At 55.3% G+C, this 7,093-nt stretch overlaps 1 pseudogene; it reads right to left on the bottom strand.

The window, feature by feature from the left end:
* Positions 1 to 5,171: 5,171 nt before the first annotated feature.
* Positions 5,172 to 6,241, bottom strand: LOC146724055 (uncharacterized; annotated as a pseudogene).
* Between the last annotated feature and the right edge of the window lie 852 nt (positions 6,242 to 7,093).

Genomic DNA, 7,093 nt, shown 5'->3' with positions numbered 1-7,093 from the left:
CCCCAATAAAGCAGAGATACCGACCCCGTAATCCGGCCATGCAGGCCGTCATTGATAGCGAGGTGAATAAAATGTTGGAAGCCGGAGTGATCGAACCGTCCAACAGCGCCTGGAGTTCCCCCGTAGTCCTCGTCAAGAAGAAGGATGGAGGACACCGATTTTGTATCGATTTCCGCAAGTTGAATCAAGCCTCCGACAAAGACGCCTACCCACTGCCGCACATCCTCGCTACCCTCGATAAGCTCCGAGGGGCCCAGTACCTTTCAACACTCGACTTAAAGGACGGATATTGGCAGGTGCCACTAGATCCGGTCAGCCGTCCAGCCACCGCCTTTACAATTCCTGGGCGAGGACTCTACCAATTTAAAGTCATGCCTTTTGGGTTACATTCAGCACCGGCCACGTTCCAGCGGTTGCTGGATAGTGTCCTCGGCCCGGAACTCGAGCCACACGTATTGGTCTACCTCGACGACATCATCGTAGTCAGCTCGTCACTGGAGACCCATATGGAACATTTGGCCGAGGTCTTCAGACGGTTGAGACAAGCGCGCCTCCGCCTTAACCCACAGAAGTGCCACTTCTGTTGCAGCCGTCTCAAATATTTGGGGCATATAGTAGACAAAGACGGCATTCGAACGGACCCAGACAAGGTCAGCGCGGTAGCCGCGTGGACGACCCCGACAACCGTACGTCAAGTGCGCCAATTCCTCGGCGTCGCCTCCTGGTACCGCCGTTTTGTACCAGACTTCTCCACCACCGCCGCACCGTTGACACGCTTGACCCAAAGAAGAGCACGTTTTGCGTGGGGACCAGAAGAAGAAAAGGCTTTCGACGAGCTGAAGCGGGCGCTCACCACCGCACCAGTTCTTGCTTGTCCCGATTTCAGCCGACCATTCACCCTCCAGACCGACGCCAGCACGTGTGGGCTAGGTGCCGTGCTCACCCAAGAACTATCCGAAGGCGAACGCGTCATTGCCTACGCCAGCCGTACACTAAATAGCGCAGAAAGGAACTACAGCGCTACAGAGCTAGAATGTCTGGCGGTAGTGTGGGGAATCCGCCGAATGCGCGACTATCTGGAGGGTTATCACTTCACGGTTGTCACCGATCACCAGTCGCTTCGATGGCTGCAGAGACTGGAAGCTCCCACCGGTCGCCTAGGGAGATGGGTATTCGAGCTTCAGCAGTACGACTATGACATCCGGTATCGGAAAGGAAAACTGAACGTCGTGGCCGACGCTCTCTCTCGTCAACCCAAGGCCTGTGTCATACAAGCCGCTCCAGACTGTCAATGGTACCGCCGCCTTTATCACCAGGTACAACAACACCCGGCCGAACATGCGGACTACCGCATCCAGAACCGACAGTTGCATCGACACATCCTGCATGATCTCAACTTCCACGACTCGCCAAGCGAGGAGCAATGGAAACAGTGCGTCCCGAAACCCCAGCGCGCGGAAATACTGCACCGACTGCATGACGACCCGACCGCCGGACACTTTGGCATTGCGAAGACCATCGCACGAGTAGCGCGCTTATATTATTGGCCAGGAATGTTCCGCGACGTCACTCGATACGTCCGTGACTGCCGAAACTGCGCCATCCACAAGGCCGCACAAACCTTGCCGGCCGGGAAACTTCGAGCCACCAACGTCACGCACCCGTGGCAACAGGTCTCCATTGATCTGGTCGGACCATTGCCACGATCGACCAGTGGCCATACCTGGCTGCTGACCATGCAGGATCGATTCTCCAAATGGATAGAGATGACGCCGCTCCGCCAAGCCACCGCCGCCAACGTCACACGAGAAGTAGCTGGACGTATTATATATCGTCACGGCTGCCCGGACATCATCGTCTCTGATAACGGGACTCAGTTGAGATCGCACCAGCTCGAGGGATTACTACGATCCTTCGGGATCAAGCATAGAACCGCCCCCGCCTACGCACCGCAGTGCAACCCGGTCGAGCGAGCCAACCGCACCATAAAGACCATGGTGGCGCAATATGTGGAAGGCCGACATCGCCGTTGGGATGAACACATTCCCCAGCTCCAGTTCGCTTTCAATACCGCACGACAAGAATCCACGGGATACACCCCGGCCTTTCTGATGTACGGCCGGGAGTTACAATCACCGCATCCCGACGACCGCCGCCCGGCAACGACCAGCAACGCTCCTGAAACAGTTCGACGTCGACTCGAAGACGCCTACGAAATTGTCAGAATCAACCTGGCCCGCGCCTTCCAACATCAACAGCGAAACTACGATTTACGTCGACGCGACTGGCGTCCACAAGTTGGAGACCGAGTATGGAAAAAGGAGCACCCGTTATCGAACAAAGAGCGCGGCTTTAATGCCAAACTAGCACCAAGATTTGGTGGCCCGTTGACGATCAGACGCATCATCTCCCCCGTCATCGTGGACCTGAAGGACGACCGAGGTCGATGGCATCGGCACGTCCACGTGAGGGACTTGAAATCCGCCTCCGAACCGCGTCCTGCGACCGAACCCTAGTCCGATACCCGAGCCACGCGCGCCGATTAACGCCGCCGGTCAACCGTTAGGCATGTTCGCGGTTTCGAATCAAAATACGTGGAGCGGCACTCTTCATGGTCCGCGTCTTGTCGAAAATCTTTGGCCGAATACCGGGAACGACATTCTTCATGGTCCGCGCTTCGCCACCCGGTCCCGAACCGAGAGCGGCACTCTTCATGGTCCGCGCTTTGCCACCCGGTCCCGCACCGGGAGCGGCACTCTTCATGGTCCGCGTCCCGATCACCGAGGGGTATAAAGAACGGGCACCCTTGGGTCAGAACTCATCCCGTCACGATGGAAACACCAAGCGAAGAAGCAAACCAGCGCTCAAAAGAAAATCCGTCCGTTTCCGGACGAAATCTGCCCGTTTCCGGGCAAACCACCCGGCCAGTACCGGGAATAGGGACCCACATCCAGCGGTCCGACGCCGAGCAGCGACGTCGGAATTTGGTGCTCTTGGAGGCACCTCCGCCTCCCCCGGGTAGACGCCGACCTATCCCGGTGAACACCCGGCATCGACGACCACCGGTCCTCTCCGACTCCCCGGCCTCCACCGTCGCCGGCGTCACCAGGCCCACGACGACACCGGCCAGCGCACGCCAGCCCGCTCGACCATCCGCGAACCGATCGGTTCCCTCAACCGGCACCCGCCGACACACGCCATCCGCTGTCGCATCGCCAGCCACCACGCGCCAGTCAGCGACTCCTGACGAAGCGGACCAGCCAGCGCATCGCGCCAACACAGGCCAACAGGTGCGATCCCTTGTCGCGCCACCAGCCAGGGAGCCACCCCAACCGGCACCACGCCGACCTCCAACCGGCCAGGCCCCACCAGCGCCAGCACCACGCCCGGGACCGCCACGACCCATCCAGGTCACTCTGGGGGATGGCCAAACCGTCGACATACCGTACCACGCCGCCACCATCTCACGGCGGTATAAGGTACGCACCCCGACGGGCCGGTGGATCATCAGATTCGACCGACGAGGAAGACCGCGAACGATCCGTCGAATAGCCACCCCCCCCTAGAAAAGGAGGGTGATGTGACGACCCGATTAGCCGTCACTAGTCGCCCGCGCTCGTGTAAACGGCCCCTTTCGGGGCCACCACACGAATACGTTGGGAATCCGCCTTTTCGCCCCCACCCGTCACTCGACCCCCTCCAAGCTAGTCTTAGAGTGGGGTGGCCGACGGGTATAAAGAGCGGCGCAGCCGAGACTTCGACACCAGTCCCGTCCTGGTCCCTCGAGCGTACTCAGGGATCACTCCTCAACTCCCTGTCCGTAACTCACCCCGGGCGACGAGCGTTCTCGTCGTGCAGGCCGAGCGTCCTCGGTCACCGGGTCCTGTCCGTAAAGCACCCCGGCCGACGAGCGTTCTCGTCGTGCAGGCCGAGCGTCCTCGGTCACCGGGTCCTGTCCGTAACTCACCCCGGCCGACGAGCGTTCTCGTCGTGCAGGCCGAGCGTCCTCGGTCACCGGGTCCTGTCCGTAAATCACCCCGGCCGACGAGCGTTCTCGTCGTGCAGGCCGAGCGTTCTCGGTCACCGGGTCCTGTCCGTAAATTACCCCGGCCGACGAGCGTTCTCGTCGTGCAGGCCGAGCGTCCTCGGTCACCGGGTCCTGTCCGTAAATCACCCCGGCCGACGAGCGTTCTCGTCGTGCAGGCCGAGCGTCCTCGGTCACCGGGTCCTGTCCGTAAATCACCCCGGCCGACGAGCGTTCTCGTCGTGCAGGCCGAGCGTCCTCGGTCACCGGGTCCTACCTGAAAGTCACCGGCGCCCGACGGAGCTCGCCCTTCTCAGGGCGCCCGTACGCGTGTCCGCGTTGGAAACTCTAGCAATAAGTCGTGTCCGCGTCCGTATAATCTGGTCGCGTCTCGTCCGTAATATTTCTATCCGTCAATCCTAGCAATAAGTCGTGTCCGCGTCCGTATAATCTGGTCGCGTCTCGTCCGTAATATTTCTATCTGTCAATCCTAGCAATAAGTCGTGTACGCGTCTGTATCATCTGGTCGCGTTTCGTCCGATTATACTGTGCTGTGTATAATGGTTTGAATCACGGGAGAACCACAGGAAGGTGGCCCCGAATAAACTCTACTTTTACCAGAGCAACCGTGTGTCATTGTAAATCTGAGTCTCCCCTCTTCCCGAATCCTGGCACCGACGAGCCGATCCGTGGCGTCGGGAAAGGTGCTTCGTTACAACGTTTGTTTGATGGACGTTTCCGAGCCAACCGCTCATTAGATGTCTGAGATAGTGTTTGGCGCACGCAAAAGTTCTTTTATCGCAGTCTCCAACGCTCGTACATCCTTCTCTAACGCAGCCAGCTTCTCATCTAACTCTTTCTGTTGGACCATCAATGTTTTAAAGCACTCTTCCAGGTACAATTTGTTGACGGCATCGGTATCCGCCTCAGGTTGCGCTACACGGCGAATCTTGCGCGATCTCGCGTCAAAATCTGCAGCGACGCGACATAGAGCGTTTTTACGCACACATCTTCTCATCAATGTGTGCCAATGATCGCCGGTTGTATCAATTCTCCTCTCGAATAATCCAAATTTATTGATGGACATTTTTTGCAATGCTTTGTAGAGTGTCACGCGATGGACTGAATAGATTGTCGGAACCCTTGTTTAATTTATAATAATGCCCGCTTCCCGCAGTTCCTCGATGATCGACAGGATCTCGTTGTCATGCGCGTTGTTGCCAGCTTGGCGCGAAGCGTCGAGCAATCGTAGGCGATCTATTAGCTCGTTAGGGTCGTCCCAGTGCACGTAATCAATCTTATTGTCGGTTAGCGTCATAGCGCGAGGCATTCCAGTGCCAGATTTTGGGCTCTCCACCCGCGTCAACGGTGCGATTATATATTTGTACTTGTCCCCCTTGCTACCCTTCACACGACCTTGTGCATCAAAATTGCGTTTATGCACGTTTGTCGTCAATAATATGTGTTTGTATTTTTGCAAATCGTCATCCCGGTAATCGGGTCTTTTCTTGAAGATCAACTCGTACAATCCGGGCGTTCCAATGTACCGTCGCCTATGATTATATTGTCATCTTTGTCAATCGCGAATCGCTTGCTGCCGAGCCGCATTTTATTCTCGCCGAAGTAGACTCCGTATACATTATCAATTTCTTTCTTCTCATCAGCACCGAGGAGAGCGTCCATGTACTTTTGTCCTAATGATCCCCAATCCTTTCGCATCATTTGTCGACCTTCCGACGATCTTAACCAGTGTCGAAGGGATATTTCGGGCGGGTTACGCGTGGTTTCGAAAACATTTTCGTCTACGAGTGCTTTGGGTATCACAGGTTGTGCGCTTATCGGTGTAGATGTTGTTGGCAGTGAAGCGTCCAATGGCTTCGAAATATCATATTTTCTCTTTTTCAATGCCTCCTCCTCTTTATATCGCTTGATAGTTTTATGTTTTCTCTTTTTCGGTGTCTCCCCCTCATACCGTGTCTCGATCTTCACACCGTCGTCGTCGTCGTCGTCGTCGGTGTTAGGCTCGTTTTTCACCGAAATCGTCGCGTTGTCGACAATCTTTTGTAGCGGCTCGATAATATGTTTAAAGTAAGTCTTGACGGCGATATCATCATCGATCTTTCCGGTCTTCAGAGCGCGGTGTTTCTTGCGGATCGATTCGGCCGTCTTCGCAATCTCCATGGCAACCTTTTTACGCTCGCGAATATTATCAGCCATCCTAAACTCTAGAGAGTGCTGTCGACGACTAATGGCTCCGCAGTATCGCGAACTCGTTAAATCCTTTTCTGTATCGCCCGTTTGTAAGCGAGCTGTCCTTGTCTATCACTAGAAATCCATACTTTTGTTGCTAACATGTACGACATAACTCCCCGAAATCCTCATACGACATGTCGGTATTCACGTGATCGTTGTACACGTGCTTCAAATTGGTGGCGTCCTGTTTAAATAGGATTAGCAGGTTCGCGTTGTCGCGTATAAGATGTTTCGGTATTCTCGCGTATGTCTGACAGAGATAGAAGCAGTCGATGTTCGAGTGGCGCTCCATTGAGAAGTACTCTCTTATCGTATCTTGCTTGTCGCATGCCACGTCATCAAAGACAAAAATTGAATTTGGACATGCCTCGCTCGGTGGAATGACGTCACTGTTATTGGAGAATGTAAAGTAGCCGATTTCGTCAATCGGCGTCAATAAATCTTCCAAATAGCGATATTTCGGCTGTTGCAGCGATTTTGAGTACACGTACACGTTCTCGAAACGCACACCGTGCGGACTTTCCAGCAGGCTTATAAACACGTTGGTTTTACCGCAGTTTGAGGGGCCGCAAACGATCGCGCGTATAGTTGTCGGTAGCATCGTACCGTGTTTGCGCACACCTTCGTTCACGCTGCAGTGTACTCTGTCGTCGTAATTCATCACTCGTATCGTCAGAGGTTGTCGCACGAATTTCATTTTCTCACTCCCGATTTGACCTCCAACGTCCGCCTATTTATAGCCGCGCGGACTCGCGCTTTGCTCAGTAATGTCTAGAGATTGCAACGGATGTCAACGAAAATAGGCACAGGTGTATT

The sequence above is a fragment of the Nylanderia fulva genome, unplaced genomic scaffold (genome assembly GCF_048542155.1).
Source record: "Nylanderia fulva isolate GAGA-0341 unplaced genomic scaffold, ASM4854215v1 Scaffold151, whole genome shotgun sequence".
NCBI classification, from domain to species: domain Eukaryota; kingdom Metazoa; phylum Arthropoda; class Insecta; order Hymenoptera; family Formicidae; genus Nylanderia; species Nylanderia fulva.
The sequence above is the reverse complement of the archived record's forward strand: the minus strand, read 5'-3'. Positions and strand labels throughout refer to the sequence as shown.